Genomic DNA, 23,719 nt, shown 5'->3' with positions numbered 1-23,719 from the left:
TACCATCCAAAATGCACCTGATCTCTTCTGATCTCAGAAGCTAAGCGGGGTCAGGACTGGTTAGTACTTGGATGATGGGAGACCACTTGGGAATACTGATTTCTATAGGCTTAAAAATGAATAAATAAAAGAGAATATTAGCACTTACAATGGTTCAGTTGGCTCTATATGGACAAGCAACTAGTATGTGGTAGATTCAAAATTCAAAATTCAGTTTTCTGATGCCCAAAATTTTGCACATAATGCCATTTTAACATCTTTCACATTTTCATCTTTAAAAATGTTCACTGGATGTTATATTTTATATTTTTTCTGTTGTGAATTGAGAGTTTATTTTCTAATAGCGTTTATCTAATGGAAAGTTTAATCAGTAAAATGTCATAACATTCTAAAATATTATTTGTTTCTCTAGATAATAAGCTGTGAGGTTTTATTCCCCTTCTTTTATTAGGTATTTTGGGCATTAAGGGGATACGGTTTGGTAATAGTTCCAAACTGAGTTTGGAATGCTGCCAGAACCAGAAAAGAGTCTATCTCATCATAATCTCACAAAATTACCTTAGTATTCTAGATTATTTTATCCCTGATGTATAGATCTCTCCTCTTACTCTCCATTTAATTTTTTTTTTATGTTTCCTTAAATACTAGTCATAAAGTGGGCATATAAGTATGGATCTTCATGTTTATATGTCCTTGAGAGAATTATCATTTCGTCAGTTCAGTTCAGTTCAGTCGCTCAGTCATGCCTGACTCTTTGCAACCCCATGGACTGCAGCACACCAGGCTTCCCTGTCCATCACCAACTCCTGAAGCTTACTCAAACTCATGTCCATCGAGTCAATGATGCCATCCATCCATCTCATCCTCTGTTGTCCCCTTCTCCTCCTGCATTCAATCTTCAATCAGTTGGTATTGCTTGCTATTTCTACGTAATTTTTAAATTGAAATGATATTGTTTTATCACATTATGAAGTATTCATGTACAATATTTTATTTTGAGTTATACAGCATATTTACCACCAAAATGTTAGTTTCCAACCATAACCACATAGTTGTCCCTGTTTATCAAATTTATATCCCCTCTCCTCTCTCCTCTTGTAACTATTCTATATCTGTTTCTTTTTATGTGAATTTGGTTTGTTTATTTATTTAATGTTTTTTTCTTTCTTATATACCACACATGACTAAAATCATAGGGTGTTTGTCTTTTTGCATCTATTTCCTTCCATCATAACCTCGAGGTCCAGATGGACATTTGTCAAAAATGTTAAGATTTCTTCTTTTATTTTAGCCATGCAATATTCCATTGTAGATACATGCCACATTCTTTTTTCCTGTCTTATTTATTTATTTTAAATTGAAGGATAATTGCTTCATAGCATTGTGTTGGTTTCTGCCAAGCATCAACATGAACCAGCCATAGGTATATCTATGTCCCCTCCTTTTGAACCTCCCTCCTCTCTACCCATCCCACCCATCCAGGTTATTACAGAGCCCCAGTTTGAGTTCCCTGTGTCATGCAGCAAATTCTCATTGGTTATCTATTTTATGTATGGTAATGTATGTTTCTGTGTTAATCTCTTCATATGTCCAACCCTATCTTTCCTTCCCCATCATGTCCATAAAACTGTTCTTTATACCTGTGTCTCTATTGCCCCCCCTACAAATAATTTCATCAGTACCATTACCGATTCCATATATATGCATTAGTATATACTTGTTTTCTCTTTTTGACTTACTTCACTCTGTATAATAGGCTCTAGGTTCATTCACCTCATTAGAACTGACTCAAATACATTTCTTTTTATGGCTGAGTGATATTCCATTGTGTACATGTACCACAGCTTCTTTATCCATTCATCTGTCAGTGGACATCTAGGTTGCTTCTATGTCCTAGCTATTGTTAATAGTGCTGCAATGAACATGGGGGTACAGACATTTTTTTTTCAATTTTGATTTCCTCAGGGTATATGCCTCAGGGATTGCTGGGCCATAGGGTAGTTATATTCCAAGTTTTTAAAGGAATCGTCCATATTTGCTGCATCAATTTACATTCCCACCAACTGTACAAAAGGGTTCCCCTTTCTCCACACCCTCGCCAGCATTTATTGTTTGTAGATATTTTGAGGATGGCCATTCTGAACAGGTGTGAGATGATATCTTGTTGTTTTGATTTTATCTAATAAATAGCCTGATATTGAGCATATTTTCATATGTTTATTAGCCATCTATATGTCTTCTTTGGAGAAATGTCTGTTTAGGTCCTTTTCCCAATTTTAATTGGATTGTTTGTTTTTCTGGTATTGATTTGTATGAGCTGCTTGTATATTTTGAAAATTAATCCCTTGTCAATTGTTTCATTTGCTATTATTTTCTCTAACTCTGGGGGTTGTCTTTTCACCTTGTTTATACTTTTCTTTGCTGTGCAAAGCTTTTAAGTTTAATTAGGTCCCACTTGTTTATTTTTGTTTTTATTTCCATTACTTTAGGAGGTGGGTCATAGAGGATCTTGCTTTGATTTATGTCATTGAGTGTTCTGCCTATGTTTTCTTCTAAGAATTTTATAGTTTCTGGTCATATATTTAGGTCTTTAATCCCTTTTTAGTTTATGTTTGTGTGTGGTATTAAGAAGTGTTCTAATTTCATTCTTTTACATGCAACTGTCCAGTTATCCCAGCAGCACTTATCAAAGAGATTATCTTTGTCCCATTGTATATTCCTTCCTCCTTTGTCAAATATAAGGTACCCACATGTGTTGAGGTTTATCTCTGGAATTTCTATCTTGTTATATTGGTCTATATCTTTGTTTTTGTGCAACACCATGCTGTCTTGATGACTGTAACTTTGTAGCATAGTCTGAAATCTGGATGGTTGATTCTTCAAGCTCCACTCTTCTTTCTCAAGATTGCTATGGCTATTCTGGGTCTTTTGTGTTTTCATATGTATTGTGACACTTTTTGCTCTAGTTCTGTGAAAAATGCCATTGGTAATTTGATAGGGACCACACTGAATCTGTAGATTGCATTTGGTAGTCATTTCACAATATAGATTCTTCCAACCTAGGAATATGGCATATCTCTCCATTTGCTGATGTCTTCTTTGATTTCTTTCATCAGTGTGTTATAGTTTTCTGTACAAAGCTCTTTTGTCTCCTTAGGTTTATTCCTAGATATTTTATTCTTTTTATTGCAATGGTGAATGAGATTGATTCCTTAATTTCTCTTTCTCATTTTTCATTGTTAGTGTACAGGAATGCAAGTGATTTCTGTGTGTTGATTTGTATTCTCCAAATTTGCTAAATTCACTGATTAGCTCTAGTAATTTTCTGATAGTATATTTAGGGTTTTCTATGTATAGTATCATGTCATCTGCAAACAGTGAGAGTTTTACTTCTTTTCCATTCTGAATTCCTTTTATTCCTTTTTCTTCTCTGATTACCTTGCTAAGATTTCCAAAGCTATGTTGAACAATAGTGGTGAGAATGGGCACTCTTGTCTTGTTCCTGATCTTAGAGGAAATGCTTTTAGTTTTTCACCATTGAGAATAATGTTCTGTGGATTTGTCCTATATGACCTTTTTATTATGTCGAGGTAGGTTCCTTCTATGCCCATTTTTGAAGAGGTTTTTTTTATCATAAACTACCACACAATTGCATTCATCTCACACTGTAGTAAGTAATGCTCAAAATTCTCCAAGCCAGGCTTCAGCAATACGTGAACCGTGAACTTCCAGATGTTCAAGCTGGTTTTAGAAAAGGCAGAGGAACCAAAGATCAAATTGCCAATATCCGCTGGATCATCGAAAAAGCAAGAGAGTTCCAGAAAAACATCTATTTCTACTTTATTGACTATGCCAAAGCCTTTGACTGAGTGCATCACAATAAACTGTGGAAAATTCTGAAAGAGATGGGAATACCAGACAACCTGACCTGCCTCTTGAGAAACCTGTACACAGATCAGGAAGCAACAGTTAGAAATGGACATGAAACAACAGACTGGTTCCAAATAGGAAAAGGAGTATATCAAGGCTGTATATTATCACCCTGCTTATTTAACTGATATGCAGAGTACATCATGAGAAACGCTGGGCTTGAAGAAGCACAAGCTGGAATGAAGATTGCCGGGAGAAATATCAATAACCTGATAGGCAGATGACACCACCCTTATGGCAGAAAGTGAAAAAGAAACAAAGGGCCTCTTGATGAAAGTGAAAGTGGAGAGTGAAAAAGTTGGCTTAAAGCTCAATGTTCAGAAAACTAAGATCATGGCATCCGGTCCATCACTTCATGGCAAATAGGTGGGGAAACAGTGGAAACAGTGTCAGACTTTATTTTTCTGGGCTCCAAAATCACTGCAGATGGTGACTGCAGCCATGAAATTAAAAGACGCTTACTCCTTGGAAGGAAAGTTATGACCAACCTAGACAGCATATTAAAAAGTAGAGACATTACTTTGTCAACAAAGGTCTTTCTAGTCAAGGCTATGGTTTTTCCAGTGGTCACATATGGATGTGAGAGTTGGACTATAAAGAAAGCTGAGCGCTGAAGAATTGATGCTTTTGAACTGTGGTGTTGGAGAAGACTGTTGAGAGTCCCTTGGACTGCAAGGAGATTCAACCAGTCCATCCTAAAGGAGATCAGTACTGGATGTTCATTGGAAGGACTGATGTTGAAGCTGAAACTCCAATATTTTGGCCACCTGATGGGAAGAACTGACTCATTGGAAAAGATCCTGAGGCTGGGAGGGATTGGGGGCAGGAAGAGAAGGGGACGACAGAGGACGAGATGGTTGGATGGCATCACCGACTCAATGGACATGGGTTTGGGTGGACTCCTGGAGTTGGTAATGGACAGGGAGGCCTGACATGCTGCATTTCATGGGGTCGCTAAGAGTCGGACACGACTGAGAGACTGAATGGAACTAAACTGAGTGCTGAATTTTACAGACAGCTTTTTCTACACCTATTGAGATTATCATATGGCTTTTTATCTTTCAATTTTTTCATATGGTGTATCACATTGATTTGCATATATTGAAAAATCATTGAATCCTTGGGATAAATCAGACTTGATCATGGTGTATGATCTTAATGTCTTGTCGAATTCTATTTGCTAGAAATTTGTTGAGGATTTTTGCATCTATGTTCATCAGTGATATTGGCCCGTAATTTTCTTTTTCTGTGTTATCTTTGTCAGTTTTGGTATTACAGTGTGGTGGCCTCATATAATGAGTTTGGAAGTGTTCCTTCCTCTGCAACTTCTTAAAAGAGTTTTACAAGGACAGGCATTAGCTCTTCTCTAAATGTTTGATAGAATTCATCTGTGAAGCCATCTGGCCCTGGGCTTTTGTTTTTTGGGGGAGATTTTTTTTATTACAGTTTTTATATGTCACTGCTTGCAATTGGCTTGTTCACAATTTCTATTTCTTCCTGGTTCAGTCTTGGAAGATTAAACTCTTCTAAAAATCTGTTCATTTCTTCCAGGTTGTTCATTTTATTGGCATATAGTTGTTCATAATAGTCTTTTATGATAGTCTTTTCTTTGTATTTCTGTGTTGTCTGTTGTAGCCTCAGCTTTTTTATTTCTAATTTTATTGATTTGATTTTCTCTTGATGAGTCTGGCTACAGTTTTGTCAATTTTCTTTATCTTCTCAAAGAACCACCTTTTAGTTTTATTCATTGTTACTATTGTTTCCTTCATTTCTTTTTCTTTTATTTCTCCTCTAATCTTTGTGATTTCTTTCCATCTGTTAACTTTGGGATTTTTTTGTTCCTCTTTTTCTAGTTGGTTTAGATGTAAAGTTAGGTTATCCATTCAATGTTTGTCTTGTTTCTTTTTTTTTAATTTAAATTTATTTATTTTAATTGGAGGCTAATTACTTTACAATATTGTATTGGTTTTGCCATACATCAACATGAATCCACCACGGGTGTACACGTGTTCCCCATCCTGAACCCCCCTCTCACCTCCCTCCCCAAACCATCCCTCTGGGTTATCCCAGTGCTCCAGCCCCAAGCATCCTGTATCCTGCATCGAACCTGGACTGGCGATTGGTTTCTTATATGATATTATACATGTTTCAATGCCATTCTCCCAAATCATCCCACCCTCTCCCTCTCCCACAGAGTCCAAAAGACTGTTCTATACATCTGTGTCTCTTTTGCTGTCTCGCATACAGGGTTATCGTTACCATCTTTCTAAATTCCATATATATGCATTTCTTGTTTCTTGAGACAGGATTGTATTGCTATAAACTTCCCTCTTAGAACTGACTTAGCTGCATCCCATAGGATTTGAGTTGTGTTTTCATTGTTATTTTGTTTCTAGGATTTTTTTTTCCCTTTTGATTATTTTAGTTACCTGTTCATTATTTAGAAACATATTGTTTAATCTCCATGTGTTTCTGTTTCTTACAGTTTTTTCCCCCTATAATTGATACCTAGTCTTATAGTGTTGTGGTCAAAAAAGATGTTTGATACAATTTCAATTTTCTTAAATTTACTGAGGTTTGATTTATGACCCAAGATGTGGTCTATCCTGGAGAATGTTCCATGTGCACTTGAAAAGAAAGTGTATTCTTCTGCATTTGGGTGATATGTCCAGAAGATATCAATTAGATTCATCTGGTCTAATGTGTCATTTAAGGCTTGTGTTTCCTTATTTTCTGTTTCAATGATCTATTCATTGATGTAAGTGAGGCGTTAAAGTCCGCTACTATTATTGTGTTACTTTCAATTTCTCCTTTTATGTCTGTTAGTGTTAGTCTTATGTATTGAGGTGCTCCTATGTTGGGTGCACAAATATTTATAATTGCTATGTCTTACTCTTGGACTGATAGCTTGATCATTATGCAGTGTCCTTCCTTATCTCTTGTAATATTATTTACTTTAAGGTCTGTTTTGTCTGATATGAAGATTGCTATTCCAGCTTTCTTTTGATTTCCATTTGCATGGAATATCTTCTTTCATCCTCTCACATTCAGTCTGTATGTGTCTCTGGGTCTGAAGTGGGTCTCTTGTAGACAGTATATGTCATATGTTCTTGTGTTTGTATCCATTCAGCCAGTCTTTGTCTTTTGGTTGGGACATTTAATTCATTTACGTTTAAAGTAATATTTTTATTGTTATTTTCTTAATTGTTTGGGGTTTATCTTTGTAGGTCTTTCCTTCTCTTGTGAATCCTGTCTATATAAGTCCCTTTTACATTTGTTGTAAAGCTGGTTTGGTGGTACTAAATTCTCTTAACTTTTTCTTGTCTGTAAAGTTTTTGATTTCTTCATCAATTATGAATGAGATCCTTGCCAGGTACAGTAATCTTGGTTGTAGATTTTTCCCTTTCTGTACTTTAAGTATATTTTTTCATTCTCTTTTGGCCAGCCAGCAGAATTTCTGCTGAAAGATAAGCCGTTAATCATACAGGGTTTCCCTTGTATGTTACTTGTTGCTTTTCCCTTGCTGCTTTTATTATTTTTTTTTCCCTTGCTGCTTTTAATATTCTTTCTTCGTGTTTAGTCTTTGTTAGTTTGATTAGTATGTGTCTTGGCAATTTTCCTCCTTAGGTTTATCTTGTATGGGATTCTCTATGCTTCTTGGACTTGATTGACTATTTCCTTTCCCATATTTGGGATATTTTTGACTATAGTCACTTCAAAAATTTTCTCAGACCCTTTCTTTTTCTCTTCTTCTTCTGAACTCCTGTAATTCAAATGTTGGTGCATTTAATATTGTCCCAGAGGTCCCTGAGACTATCCACAGTTCTCTTCATTCATTTTCCTTTATTCTGCTCTTTGGCGGTTATTTCCACCATTCTATATCTTCCAGCTCACTTATCTGTTCTTCTGCCTCAGATATTCTGCTATTGATCTTTTCCAGAGTATTTTCAATTTCAGTAACTGTGTTTTCTGTCTGTTTATTTCTTCTAGGTCTTTGTTAAATGTGTTAATTGATCCTCACATTTTCTCCATTCTATTTTAAAGGTTTTGGATCATCCTTACTATCATTACTCTGAATTATTTTTCAGGTAGCTTCCCTATTTCCTCTTTGTTTATTTGGTTTTGTGGGTTTCTAGTTTTTCCTTCATTTGCACTATATTTTTCTGCCTTTTTTTTTTTTTTTTTCTTTTCAAAAAAAATTGTGTTCGAGGTCTCCTTATTTTGGGCTTCCCTGGTAGCTCAGACAGTAAAGCGTCTGCCTACAATGTGGGAGACCTGGGTTCAATCCCTGGGTCAGGAAGATCCCCTGGAGAAAGAAATGGCAACCCACTCCAGTATTCATGCCTGGAAAATCCCATGGACCAAGGAGCCTGGTGGGCTACAGTCCATCGGGTCGCAAAGAGTCGGACACAACTGAGCGACTTCACTTCACTTCACTTCACTTCACTTCACTTCTATCCCAGGCTTTAAGGCTGAATTCCTTCTTCCTTTTGATTTCTGCCCTTGATGGATAAGGTTGGTCCCTTGGTTTGTGTAGGCTTTGTGTTGGGTGTGACTTGTGCTTGTGTTCTGGTGGGAGGAGGTGAGTTGTTGTTGTGTTGTGCTTTGTTTTGTTTTCCCCATCTGAGGGGCAGGGCTGTGTGGGGTGGTCGTCCTCTCTGCTGATGATTGGGTTTGTGTTTTTATTTTGGTTGTTGTTTGGGTGAGGCACCCTGCAGAGAGTCCTGGTGGCAGTTGGGTAATGCTGGTTCTTGTATACAGGTGGAGGCCTTTGTGGGAATTCTCACTAATTAATACTCCCTGGGATTAGGAGTTCTCTGGCAGTCTAGGGTCTTGGAGTCAGTCCTCTCACTCCAAAAACTCAGGGCCTGATTTCTGGCCATGGAATGGGGATTCAACAGGTGGTTTTTTATGGCATTAAAGGGAATTAAAACAAACACACCAAAACAAAAACAAGAAACAAAAGAACCCCCGGACAAATGGCAAATACTAACTCAGGCAAATAATAACAAAAATAATGGAATATACACACACATTTACACACATAAACAAAACCAGACAGTTCAAAAAATAATAAGTACAACAGATTGACTTGGCAAACAAAGGAAACCAAAATTGATATCAACCAGTTAAAAACAAAACTAACTAAAGAACAAACTGGAAAACAAAACCAAAGCAGGTGCCAACTGGGGAATAAAGCAAAGAAAACAAAAACTAACCAACATCGTGTGAAAAAGAAAGAAAAGGAAAAAAAGAAAGACTAGAAAAGCAAAGTTAAATAGAGGTAGATAAAGAAAATGTATATATATTAAGGAATAACTACAATGGGAAAAGAACAATAATAAAAGCACACAAAAGAATAAATATAGAATAATAATCATAAATCTTAAATATTTAAAAATTTAAAAATAAAAACCCCATAGAACTGCAAAAGGCCAAGATAGAGGCAGAAGTATACAAAAGAAATAAGAAGTGTGATTTTAAAAATTCTCAAAAGCTTAAATAGCTTTAATAGTACTAATAAACAACTATAGCAACAGTGAGAAAAAAAATGAAAAAGAAAAGAAAACACCAGTAACAACTACAGAACAAGTCAAAATATAATAATAGATGTTTTTCCTGAATCTCAGTGTTCTTGCCTGGAAAATCCCAGGGATGGGGGCTGCCGTCTATGGGGTCGCACAGAGTCGGACACGACTGAAGTGACTTAGCAGCATCAGCAGTTATCAGCATCCTTTTGCTGAGAATCACAGTCCACCTCAACTCCCTCAGTTGCCCTCCAATACTGTGCTGGTATCTGGACCAGTGTGGGGGCAGCTCAGACTCTAATCTGGTTTTACTCCTGTGTGTTCTTGCCTCCAATGTTCACAGCTGCCGGAGCTAGTGCATTTTCTTTTGTGGAAACTGTCATTGTCCTTTTATGTATTCCATAGACACAGAGTCTGCTTAGTTGATTGTGTGGATTGAATCTGCGGCTTATACAGCTGGTGGGAAGATTTTGGGTCATCTTGCTCAGCCACACTCCCCCTGGGTTTCAATTGTCATTTTATCTTCGCCTCTGCATGTGAGTTTTCCACAGGGTTTGCTTCTGAGGCTGCCCTGCTGAACCTGGGTCTGCCCCTGTGAGGACCAGGCGTGGAGGTGGCACAGCTGCTTGGATTGCAGAAGCCCTGGCAGCACCTGATACTCAGAAGAGCCAGCAGCTAGGGCAGCAGGAATTATAGTGCTCTTAGGGTTTTTCTAGCCTCTGGAATTCCTGTCCCAGTAGAGATCAAGCATAGAGGGACGGTTGTTTGGATCATGGAGACCCTGTCAATGCCAGGTGAGCAAAGGCACAGGTGGCTTTGTCAAGGCACATTGTCAAGGAGATATGGCACTATTAGGGTGTTTTTTTCCCCCCTAGCCTCTGGCAGCTCTGCCCTAAGAGTGGAGGTGTTGCAGCTGGTTGGATCACGGGGACCCTGGCAGCGCTAAGTGTGCAGGGACTCCAACTCCCTCAGCCACAGGAGCTATGGCCCTATCAGAGGATTTTTCTAGCCTCTGGCAGCTGGAAATCAGAGGGCCTCTTTGGCTGATCCTTCTCTGTTGCTCGGCCCATTCAGGGACTTAAAGCGTCCTTCTCTGGCTGGGGTCCTTCTCTGCTGTTTGGCGCTTGAGGCACTTAAAATCCCCTCTCCCCTGGGCCTTGTCTTTTACTCAGTGCCTCCGGCTCTTACCGGGCCAGCCTCTCTGGGGTCTTTCTCTATTGTTCAGCTGCTGGTCCTGGCCCTGTGGGGAGAAAGCGGCTACAGCGATGGCTGCACCCCCTACACATGACTCAGCAGTATCGCTTTGCCTTTATGGCTGCTGGATTTTCCTCCACAGGCACTTCCCACTGTGATCTCCTTCCTCACATCCTGTTGGGCCATCTACCCTGCAGTCAATAGCAGACCTCGCCCTGGGGTTGCTCTCGGATCTCTACATTCCAGCTCCAACAGCTGTGCTTTCTAAGGGACTTGCGTCCCTGTCTGAGGTAAATATGGCTGCAACAAGGATGGTCTGTGTGATTCTCATTCCATTCAGACTGTCACAGATCAGCTGTTTCACTCTCCAACAGCCTCAAGTGTTTCTCCTCCTTCCCAAACAATTGTCGCAATGTGGGGATCTGACCCCCTGGTTCAGTTCCCCCAGCCCTCAAGTGCAGATGCAGTTCTGCTCACTCTCCTCTTTTTCTCCCATTTACTTCATCCTACCAAATTTTGTGTGGTACTATGTATTCTTTTCCTGTGGTCAGGTACTCGTGCCCATTTTCAGCTGGTGTTCTGCAAGATCTTCTGTGTTTGCTTTATAACATCCAAATTGTTATATATGGTATTTAAACTTCATAAATAGTTTATCATAACTATTTATCTATAACTATTTATATTAACTATAAATGATAGTTTATCATGGATTTTCATGTTGACTACTTTTCAGATGTTAGACCATCCTTGCATCCCAGGAACAAATCCCACTTAATAATGGTGTGTGGTCCTTTTAAGGTATTTTTTTATTCAGTTGCTAGTATTTGGTTGAGACTTTTTGCTCTACATTTATCAGAAATAGTGGGCTATAATTTGCTTGTTTTCCTTGTTGTCGTGGTCTGGTTTTGGTATCAGGATAAGGTTGGCCTCACAAAATTCATAAGGATGGTCTTCTCTCTTTTAATTTTTTGGAAGAATTTATTTCTGCTTTGATTTTTCTTATGTTCTTTCTTTTACTAACTTTTGGCTCTTTGCTCCTTTTCCATATTCTTTTAGATATAAAGTTAGATTGTTTAGATCTTTCTTGTTTCTTGTGGTAGGTAAGGATTACTATACAATTCTCTCTTATTACTAAGTTTGTTTTATCACAATGGTGTAAGTATGTCATACATTCATTTTTATTTGTATACATAAATTTTATGACTCCTTTGATTTGTAATATTCCATTCATTAAGTAGCACATTGTTTAACATGCATATATTTATGATTTGTCCAACTTTTTCTTATAGTTGACTTATAGTTTCATACCACTGTGATCAGAAAATGCTTGATATAATGTTAATCTTCTAAATTTATTAAGACTTGTATTGTTTCCCAGTACATGGTCTACTCTTGAGAAAGGTCCATTTGCACTTGAGAAGAATGTGTCCTTCCGACCCAATGTTTCATATAAGGCTACTATTTCCTGTTGACTTTATGTTTCAATGATCTATTAGCTATGTAAGCAGGGTGTTAAAATCCACTACTCTTCTTGTGTTGCTGTCAGCTTTCTCCATTTAGATCTCAAAAACTGCCTTATACATGTCAGTTCTTCTGTTTTAGATGCATATATATTAATAACTATCATTAGCTTTATAACTTTGTCTTCATCATTTTTAGGTCTTCCTGAATTCTCAGTAATAAATAACACCCTCATCCACTGTTTTTATACCGGTTTTTCTATCTTCACATATGTCACATGACATTTTTTCACTGTCATTATATCATTTGGCTTTTGTTTCTTACAATCTTATGCCTAGAAAATGGCCAGTACTCACCATATGTTCCTCAAATGCATAAAATATTTCTCATTACAACTGTTTAATGCATGATTCCTTGAGAGAAAGTCTGAAAATTTTCTCCATATAACCATCTATATAGGACTATCTGAGGACTTTAGATAACTTTTCCTACTCAGTCAGTATATTTCCTACTCAGTCTGTACAGACTTTCCAACAAGTCTGTATATTTCCTCTCTCTCTAACAGAATTCCTAGTCAGAGATGTTGTAAAAATCTATTAAATGTTTTATATATATTTACTTTATATATATATATGGTTTAAAATATACATTGTAGCATTTTAAATAATAATATTTATTTGTGCAAAATTATATATGTATTTTTTATTCTTAGTCATCAACACCAGCACATGGTACCAGGAAATGATACACAAAATTCAGGATTTCTTCTTCAGGGTTTATCAGTGGAACCAGAACTGCAACCATTCATATTTGGAATGTTCCTCTCCATGTATCTGATCACTTTGTTTGGAAATCTGCTCATCATCCTGGCTGTCATTTCAGACTCCCATCTTCACACTCCCATGTACTTCTTCATCTCCAACTTGTCCTTTGTTGACAATCTGTTTCACTACCACGACAATCCTAAAGATGTTAATAAATATACAGATCCAGAGCAAAGTTATATCCTATGGAGGGTGCATCACCCAGATGTATTTTTACATGCAGTTTGCAGCACTGGATGATTTTCTTTTGACTGTGATGGCCTATGACCGCTTCTTGGCCATCTGCCACCCGCTGCACTACACAGTCACCATGAACCCCGACTCTGTGGACTGCTGGTGCTGCTGTGCTGGATCATTAGTGCCCTGCTTTCCTTGTTAGAAAGCTTACTGGTCTTACAGCTGTCCTTCTGTACAGACTTAGAAATCCCCCACTTTTTCTGTGAAATCAAACAGGTGGTACAACTTGCCTGTTGTGACACTTTTCTTAATGATGTTTTTATGTATTTTACAGCAGTGTTGTTGGGTGGTGGCCCCCTGGCTGGTATTCTTTATTCTTACTCTAAGATAGTGTTCTCTATACATAGAATCTCATCACCTCAGGGGAAATATAAAGCATTTTCCACCTGTGTATCGCACCTCTCAGTTGTCTTCTTATATTATTGTTCAAGCCTAGGAGTGTACCTTAGTTCTGCTGGTACCCACAGCTCATACTCAAGTGCAACAGCCTCAGTGATGTACACTGTGGTCACACCCATGCTGAACCCCTTCATCTACAGTCTAAGAAATAAAGACATAAAGAGCGCTCTGAAAAGATTCTTTCAGATGGCAGTCATAAAAAGGAAAATTGTTCTGGATCTGAAGAATCATCCTTGAAGAAGGACTCAAAACCTTAAAACAAGGAATCCCCATTGTTTGAGCAGATTCTGGGTGTTGAACTTGCTGTTTGTATTAGTTTCTTAAATTTTCCATTTCTTTGATTTGAACACTTTAGACAATTTGTGTACTCACTATTTTGTTTCCCCCTCTATCTGCTGATTTTTTTGTTCATTTTCTTTTGTCCATTTCCCTACTTTTCCATTTTTATTTGTGCATATTCCTACTTTCACAAAGTTTTTCCCAGCCTTGGAGAAGAAAAACTTGGAAATTTTGATTAATTTTGTGGTACAACATGGGTTAATTAAAGATAATTTTTCTCAAATGACATTTATTATCCTGAATGATTTTAGAAGAACCATAAAAACTGGAAAATGAGTAATAAAATTTCAGTAACTACATACATATCAATAATTACTTTAAGTGCCAATGAAATAAATGATTCAATAAAGAGACATAAGGTAGCTGAGTGGGCTTCCCAGGTGGTACAGTAGTAAAGAAACTGCCTGCCAAGACAGGAAATGTGGAAGATGCAAGTTCAATCCCTGGGTTGAGAAAATCACCTAGAGGAGGAAGTGGCAACCCACTCCAGTATTCTTGCCTGAAAACTTCCACAGTCAGAGGAGCCTGGCAGGCTGCAGTCCATGAGGTCACAAAGAGTCAGATATGACTGAGCAACTTAGCACACATATCTATATACTGCATATAAGAGACTAACTTCAGACTAAATTTTCACAAATAATGAATGTAAGGGAATGGAAAGGTATTTTATGCATGTGAACATTATAAGAAAGGGGGGTTGCAATATTCATACCAGAAAAAATAGACTTTAAAGAAAATTTGTCTTTATTGCATAAGACAAAGTGTATTACATAATGTGAAAGGAATCAACACAAGAAGAGTACATACTAAAAATATTTGCTAACATATATATACCTAGGGCTTCCCTTGTGGCTCAGCTGGTGAAGAATCTGCCTGCAATGCATGAGACCTGGGTTTGATCCTTGGGTTGGGAAGATCCCCTGGAGAAGGGAAAGGCTACCCACTCCAGTATTCTGGCTTGGAGAATTCCATGGACTGTAAAGTCCATGGGGTTGCAAAGAGTGAGTGACTTTTGCTTTGTATACCTAAGATAAGAGAAACTAAAGGATAAAGTAAATATTCACTTATTTGAAGGGAAACATTAGCAATAATACAAGAACAACAAGAAATGTTAACAACTTATCTTCATCAATGGACTAATCATCTAGACAAAAAAAATCACTAAGGAAACAGTGGTCTTAAATGACATTAGAAGAGTTGTACTTAATAAATACATAAAGAACATTAAATTTTTAAAAAACCACACTTTTTATAGTGCTTGTGGAGTATACTCCAGGGTGGATCACATGATAGCTCAGGTAACAAGTCTTCTCAAACTTACAAGTATAGAAGCTGCATCATGCATGTTTGGAGCACAGTGGTATGAAACCAGAAAGCAACTATAGGAAACAAAATGAGAAAAGCACAAACCTATAGTGACTAAAAAGTATATAATTAAAAACCTAATGAGAAAATGAAGAAATCAAAGAGGAAATCAGGAAATAATCCCCGCCCCCAAAAAAGAAAATGAGAGCACAAATTTCCAAAATACAAGGGATACAGCAAAAACCTATAAGAGTGATTTTAATACCAACACAAGTGTACCTCAAGGAATAAGGATATTCTCATATAAATCACCTAAGTTACCATCCAAAAGAATTAGGAAAAGTAGAACAAAGAAAGCTCAGAGTCAGTAGAAGGAAATAGTGGTAGGAACTAAATGAAATACAGACCAAAAATCGAAAAGATCAATAAAATCGAGAGCTTGATTTTTATAAAGGATAACCAAAATTGACAAGTCTTCAGCCAGGCTCAATAAGGAAAACAAGAGATACGAAAAAGAAGAAGTAAAACCATCACTGTTTTCAGATGCCATAATACTATGCTACTAGAAAATGACTAGAGTTTATCAATCAATGTGGCGATGCAAAGTTAATACACAGAAATATCTTGGATTCCTATACACTCTTTTTATTTCAAAAGAAAAGAGAAAAGAAAGTAGCTGGAGGAATTGGGTTCTCTGATTTCAGAGTAGACTACAAAGCTACAGTAATCAAAAGAGTATGGTGGTATCACAAAACAGAAATATAGATCAATGAAATGGGATTTAAAGCCTGAACCAGGCGCTTCTAGTAATCAATGAAAAAGGAAGCAAGAATATACAATGGAGAAAAGGTGGTCCCTTCAAAAAGTGGTGCTGGGAAAACTGGACATCCACATGTATAATTAGAAACATTACCTTGACACCCCAAGCATTCTTATTTTGAAGGTAGATACTGGAAATATGGCTTCCCAGATGGCTCAGTGGTAAAGAATCTGCCTGCAATGCAGGAGACATGTGTTCAATCCCTGGGCCTAGAAGATCCCCTGGAGAAGGAAATGGCAACTGGCTCCAGTATTCTTGCCTGGAGAATCCCATAGATAGAGGAGCCTAGTGGGCTACAGTCCATGGGATCACAGGAGTCAGGCATGACTTAGTGACGAAACCACCACCACCAGCACCATACACAGAAACAAACTATAGATAGATTAAATATTTAAATGTAAGGCCAGATACTATAAAAAATCTTAGAGGGAACCATAGGCAGAACACTCTCTGACATAAATCACAATAAGATCTTTTTAGATTCATTTTCTAGAGTAATGAAAATAAAAACAAAAATAAATAGGATCTAATTAAACTTTAAAACTTCTGCACATCAAAGGAAATCATAAAGAAAACAAAACAGCAAGGCTCAGAATGGGAGAAAATATTTACACACAAAGCAGTTTACAAGGGATTAATCTCCAAAATATACAAAGAGCATATGCAGCTCAATTAAAAAAGAACCCAATCAAAAAATTGTCAGAAGACATAAATAGACATTTCTGCAATGAAGACAAACAGATGACCAAAAAGCATGTGAAAAAATGCTCAACATCACTAATTATTAGAGAAATGCAAATCAAAGCTACAATGAGATATCACCTCACACTGGACGGAACGGCTATCATCAAAAAAATCTACAAACAATAAATGATAGAGAGGGTGTGGAGAAAATGGAACCTTGCTATACCATTGGTGGGAATACAAATTTGTATAGCCAATGTGAACTGTGTGAAGGTCCCCTGAAAAGCTAAAAATAGAACTATTGTATGACCCAGCAATCCCATTCATGGGATTCCCATTTATAAATCCATTCATTTATCTGAAGAAAACCATTTTTCAAAAAGATATTTGCATCCCAATGTTCATTGCAGCATTGTTTGCAATAACCAGGACTTAAAAGTAACCTAAATGTCCATCAATGTGCTTCCCAGGTGGCACAGTGGTAAAGAATTAACCTGCCAATACAGGAGACATAAGAGATGTGGGTTCAATTCCTTGGTTGGGAAGATCCCCTGGAGTAGGAAATGGCAACCACACTCCAGTATTCTTGCCTGAAAGGTTCCATGGTCAGAGGAGTCTGATGGCTACAGTCCTTGGGGTCACAAAGAATCAGACATGACTAAGCAACTGAACACATACACATTGAAATGTTCATCAACAGAGGAATAGATAACAAAATAGGTACATGTATACAATGGAATACTACTCAGCCAAAAAAGGAACAAATTTGAGTCAATTGTAGTGAGGTGGATGAGCTTAGATCTTGTTATATAGAATTAAGTGACTCACAAAGACAAAAACAAATATCGTATATTAACACATATACGTGGGAAGGAATAAAGATGCAGACATAGAGAATGGACTTGTGGACACAGTGTGGGTAGGAGATGGTGGGGCAAATTGTGAATGTAGCACTGACATGTATACACTACCATGTGTAAAATAGATAGCTAGTGGGAAGATGCTACACATATTTTTTGAAAATTTCCTTCCAGACAGGAAATGACTCTTTTAGGCCTCTTGTTCCTTATCTATAAATAGGGAAATTCCACTGATGTAATAGAATTGGTGTATTAATTAAGAGCAGCTGTGACTAAGTCCCAGGTATGCATTTACTTAGCTCAGTGTGACATCAGAGGACCATAGGGACAGAAAGTCCAGCATTGCCCTGCCACCAGGCCAGGGAGCTGTGATCTTTCAGGGACATCTCCTCCCAGGAATCACACATGGAAAAGGATACTTGAGAATCCACTGATCTAGTCTGTGTTGTACTCAGGGAGATACATTTGACCCCTCACATTGCTGGATCATCGAAAAAGCAAGAGAGTTCCAGAAAAACATCTATTTCTGCTTTATTGACTATGCCAAAGCCTTTGACTGTGTGGATCACAATAAACTGTGGGAAATTCTGAAAGAGATGGGAATACCAGACCACCTGACCTGCCTCTTGAGAAACCTGTATGCAGGTCAGGAAGCAACAGTTAGAACTGGACATGGAAAAACAGACTGGTTCCAAAAAGGAAAAGGAGTACGTCAAGGCTGTATATTGTCACCCTACTTATTTAACTTATATGCAGAGTACATCATGAGAAATGCTGGGCTGGAGGAAGCACAAGCTGGAATCAAGATTGCAGGGAGAAATATCAATAACCTTAGATATGCAGATGACACCACACTTATGGCAGAAAGTGAAGAAGAACTGAAGAGCCTCTTGATGAAAGTGAAAGAGGAGAGTGAAAAAGTTGGCTTAAAGCTCAACATTCAGAAACCGAAGATCATAGAATCCAGTTCCATCACTTCATGCAAATAGATGGGGAAACAGTGGAAACAGGGGCTGACTTTATTTTGGGGGGCTCCAAAATCACTGCAGATGGTGATTGCAGCCATGAAATTAAGACATTTACTCCTTGGAAGGAAAGTTATAACCAACCTAGACAGCATATTAAAAAGCAGAGATATTACTTGGTCAACAAAGGTCTGTATAGTCAAGGCTATGGTTTTTCCAGTGGTCATGTATGAATGTGAGAGTTGGACTGTGAGGAAAGCTGAGCACCGAAGAATTGATGCTTTTGAACTGTGGTGTTGGGGAAGACTCTTGAGAGTCCCTTAGAGTGCAAGGAGATCCAACCAGTCCATCCTAAAGGAGATCAGTCCTGGCTGTTCATTGGAAGGACTGATGTTGAAGCTGAAACTCCAACACTTTGGCCACCTGATGCAAAGAGCTGACTCATTTGAAAAGACCCTGATGCTGGGAAAGATTGAAGGCTGGAGGAGAGGGGACAACAGAGCATGAGATGGTTGGATGGCATCACCGACTCAATGGACACAGGTTTGGGTGGACTCTAGGAGTTGGTGATGGACAGGGAGGCCTGGCATGCTGCAGTTCACGGGGTCGCAAAGAGTCAGACACGACTGAGTGACTGAACTGAACTGAATGCTACTTAAGGATAAATTATTCTTTAAAACTTATTCTTATCTCCCTATGTAATTAGCAATATACAGCTATTTTTCATCTGTGGATGTGAATTAATTTCTGCAAGTAGGAAATCTACACAGAGAAATCAATAAATGTTAATGAAACTAGATATCTTAATAGAGTGAAATATTTGATTTAAATAGATAATTTGAAATAAAGAATTCAAGACATACATATTTCAACTTCCACAGTAGGACTGAAGAATTGCAAGTCTCACTGAGGATCTGATTTTTGCAAACATGTGTATTTATTCAGCTCTAGGAAATTTTCCATTTTATAGTACTCTTTAAATAATCTTTATTTTTATTTCTTCAGAAATTTTGATTGACTTGTTATTATTTTAATTTGCATTTCTCTAATAATTAGTGATGTTGTGCATTTCTTCATGTGCCTGATAGTCATCTGTATCTCTTCTCTGGGAAAATACTCAGATGTTCTGCCCATTTTTCAATGAGGTTTTTTTAAATATTAAGATGTATGAGCTGTTTATATATTTTGAATATTAACTCTTTATTGGTCACAGTATTTGCAAAGATTTTCACCCATTCACTTGATTATCTTTTCAGTTTGTCAATGGTTTCCTTTTCTATAAAAGTGCTTTTAAGTTTATTTAGGCCCTAGTTATTCATTTTTGTTTTTTCATTTTTTAAGCATTAGAAGGAAGATCTTCAAAGGAAAGTAGAGACATTACTTTGCAAAGGTCCGTCTAATCAAGGCTATGGTTTTTCCAGTAATCATGTATGGATATGAGAGTTGGACTATAATGAAAGCTGAGCACCAAAGAACTAATGATTTTGAACTGTAGTGCTGGAGAAGACTCTTGAGAGAGTCTTCCAGTCCATCCTAAAGGAGATCAGTCCTGAGTGTTCATTGAAAGGACTGATGTTGAAGTTGAAGTCTGATACTTTGGCCACCTGATGCAAAGAACTGACTCATTTGAAAAGACCCTGATGCTGGGAAAGATTGAAGGTGGGAGGAGAAGGGAACAACCGAGGATGAGATGGCATCACCAACTCAATGGACATGAGTTTGGGTAAACTCTGGGAGTTGGTGATGGACAGGGAGGCCTGGAGTGCTGCAGTCCATGGGGTTGCAAAGAGTCAGACATGACTGAGCAACTGAACTGAACTGAACTGATGTCAAAGAATATTATGCTTATGTTCTCTTCTAGTATTGTGTGTGTGTGTGTGTGTGTGTGAGGTCTTACCTTTAGAACTTTAAGCTATTATGAGTTTGTTTTTGTATATGGTTTGAGGGAATATTTTAATCTTATATTTTTACATGTCACTGTCCCGTTTTACCAGCAGCATTTGTTGAAAAAATTGTATTTTATTATCTCCTTTGTCTTTAATTGAGTATAGATATGTTGGTTTATTTCTGGACTCTTTATTCTGTTCCACTGATATGTATCAGATTTGTTGGGTCAGTATCATGCTTTTAGATTTCTGTAGCTTTGTTGTAGTCTAGTCAGGAAGGGTGATAACCCCAGCTTTATCCTTTTTTCTCAGGATTGCTTCATCAATTCATTCTTTTGTGATTCTATATGAATTTTAAGATTATTTTCCCTAGTTCTGTGAAAAACATACTGGATACTTTGATAGGGATTGCATTATATCTGGATGTTCTTTAGGTTTTTTGACACTTTAATAATATAAAGTCTTTCAATCCTTATCAAAATACTCATGACATTCACAGAACTAGAACAAATAATTCTAAAATTTATGTGGAACTAAAAAGATAAAGAAGCTGAATATCATTCAGCCATGAGAAAGAATGAATATCTTACCACTTACAAAAAAATGGGTGAATTTTAGGGCATTAAGCTAAGTGAAATATGTCAGACAGAAAAAGATACATACTATATGATCTCACTATTTGGTCAAATGGAAAAAAAAAAAAAAAAAAAAAAACCCCAAGCATATGGAGTTACAGAACAGATTGTTGCCTGAGCCAGGATGTAGAGATTGAGCAAACATGGATGAATATTGTCAAAAAAGTACAAATTTCAGTTATAAAATGAATAATTCATGGGGATATAATGTACAACATGGGACTATAATTAATATAATTGCACCTTATACTTTAATGTAGCCAGGAGAGGGAATCTTGCAAATTCTCATCATGTGAAAAAAATGTAACTATGTATGGTAATAACTGCTAACTTGATTTATTGTAGTGATTCAGTTCAGTTCAGTTCAGTTGCTCAGTCATGTCCGACTCTTTGTGACCCCATGAATTGCAGCATGCCAGGCCTCCCTGTCCATCACCAACTCCCGGAGTTTACCCAAACTCATGTCCAGCGAGTCGGTATGCCATCTAGCCATCTCATCCTCTGTTGTCCCCTTCTTCTGCCCCCAATCCCTCCCAGCATCAGGGTCTTCTCCAATGAGTCAACTCTTCACATCAGGTGGCCAAAGTATTGGAGTTTCAGCTTCAACATCAGTCCTTCCAATGAACACCCAGGACTGATCTCCATTAGGATGGACTGGTTGGATCTCCTTGCAGTCCAAGGGGCTCTCAAGAGTCTTCTCCAACACCACAGCTCAAAAGCATCAATTCTTCAGCACTCAGCTTTCTTCACAGTCCAACTCTCATATCCATACATGACCACTGGAAAAACCATAGCCTTGACTAGGAGATAAATAAAATAGAGGAGAGAAAAACAATATAAAAAATCAACAAATGGTTTTTTGCAAAGATCCACAAGAATGACAAAACTTTAAATACATTGCTAAGAAAAAAGACAGAAGATTCTACTACTCAAAATAAGAAATGAATATTGTGAGCATTACTGCTAAAATAATAGAAACAAAGAATTCAAAGAGAACACTATATACAATTGCATGTCAGCAGATTAGATAATCCAGACAAAAGGAACAAATTCTTAAAATGTTCCATCCAAGACTGAATCAAGAAGAAATAGAAAATCTGAATAGGCCTATAATTAGTAAGATGATTGAATCAGTAATCCAAAAATTCCAATAAAGAACAGCCTTGTGCCACTGTTGCATTGTACTAAACATAAAAATTAGTTAGTAATCATCATTCTCAAATGCTTCTCAAAAATTGAAGAGAAGGGACTCTCTCTAACTCATTCCATGAGGCCAGTATTACTCTTCTACCAAAGCCAGAAGAAAACAATATAAAAAAATAAAATAGTAGATGGATATACTCATGAATAATAATAGAAATATCTTCAGCACATACTAGCTAGCTGAATGCAGCAGCACATTAAATGGATTGTGAAAAATAACCAAATGAGATTTATTCCTGGAATCTAAAGATGGTCATTGATTAATTCTCTACACATGGACATCACCAGATGGTCAACACTGAAATCAGATTGATTATATTCTTTGCAGCCAAAGATGGAGAAGCTGTATGCAGTCAGCAAAAACAAGACTGGGAGCTGACTGTGGCTGGGATCATGAACTCCTTATTGCCAAATTCAGACTGAAATTGAAGAAAGTGGAGAAAACCACTAAATCCCTTATGACTATACAGTAGAAGTGAGAAATAGATTTAAGGGACTAGATCTGATAGAGTGCTTGATGAACTATGGATGTAGGTTCATGACATTGTACAGGAATCAAGACCATCCTCAAGAAAAAGAAATGCAAAAAAGCAAGATGGCTGTCTGAGGAAGCCTTACAAATAGCTGTGAAAAAACGGGAACCAAAAAGCAAAGAAGAAAAGGAAAGATATACCCATTTGAATGCAGAGTTCCAAAGAATAGCAAGGAGAAATAAGAAAGCCTTCTGCAGTGATCAATGCAAAGAAATAGAGGAAAACAATAGAATGGGAAAGACTAGAGATCTCTTCAAGAAAATTAGAGATACCAAGGGAACACTTCATACAAAGATGGGCTAAATAAAGGACAGAAATGGTAGGGACCTAACAGAAGCAGAAGATATTAAGAAGAGGTGGCAAGAATACACAGAAGAACTTTACAAAAATGATCTTCATGACCCAGATAATCGCAATGCTGTGATCACTCACCTAGAGCCAGACATCATGGAATGTGAAGTCAAGTGGGCCTTAAGAAGCATCACTACAAACAAAGCCAGTGGAGGTGATGGAATTCCAGTTGAGCTATTTCAAATCCTGAAAGATGATGCTGTGAAAGTGTGGCACTCAATATGCCAGCAAATATGGAAAACTCATCAGTGGCCACAGGACTGGAAAAAGGCAGTTTTCATTCCAATCCCAAACAAAGGCAATGCCAAAGAATGCTCAAACTACCGCACAATTGCACTCATCTCACACACTAGTAAAGTGATGCTTAAAATTCTCCAAACCAGGCTTCAGCAATACGTGAACCATGAGCTTCCAGATGTTCAAGTTGGTTTTAGAAGAACAGAGGAACCAGATCAATTGCCAACATCCACTAGATCATCAAAAAAGCAAGAGAGTTCCAGGAAAAAAAGCATCTATTTCTGCTTTATTGACTATGCCAAAGCCTTTGGCTGTGTGAATCACAATA

At 37.4% G+C, this 23,719-nt stretch overlaps 1 pseudogene; it reads left to right on the top strand.

Annotated features, from left to right (window-relative positions):
• The first annotated feature begins 10,145 nt into the window (after positions 1–10,145).
• Positions 10,146–13,810, top strand: LOC129626198 (olfactory receptor 7A17-like; annotated as a pseudogene).
• The last annotated feature ends 9,909 nt before the right edge of the window (positions 13,811–23,719 follow it).

This window comes from Bubalus kerabau, chromosome 1, assembly GCF_029407905.1.
Source record: "Bubalus kerabau isolate K-KA32 ecotype Philippines breed swamp buffalo chromosome 1, PCC_UOA_SB_1v2, whole genome shotgun sequence".
Taxonomy (NCBI): domain Eukaryota; kingdom Metazoa; phylum Chordata; class Mammalia; order Artiodactyla; family Bovidae; genus Bubalus; species Bubalus kerabau.
Note: the sequence above shows the minus strand (reverse complement) of the source record. Positions and strands in the feature narration are given on the sequence as shown.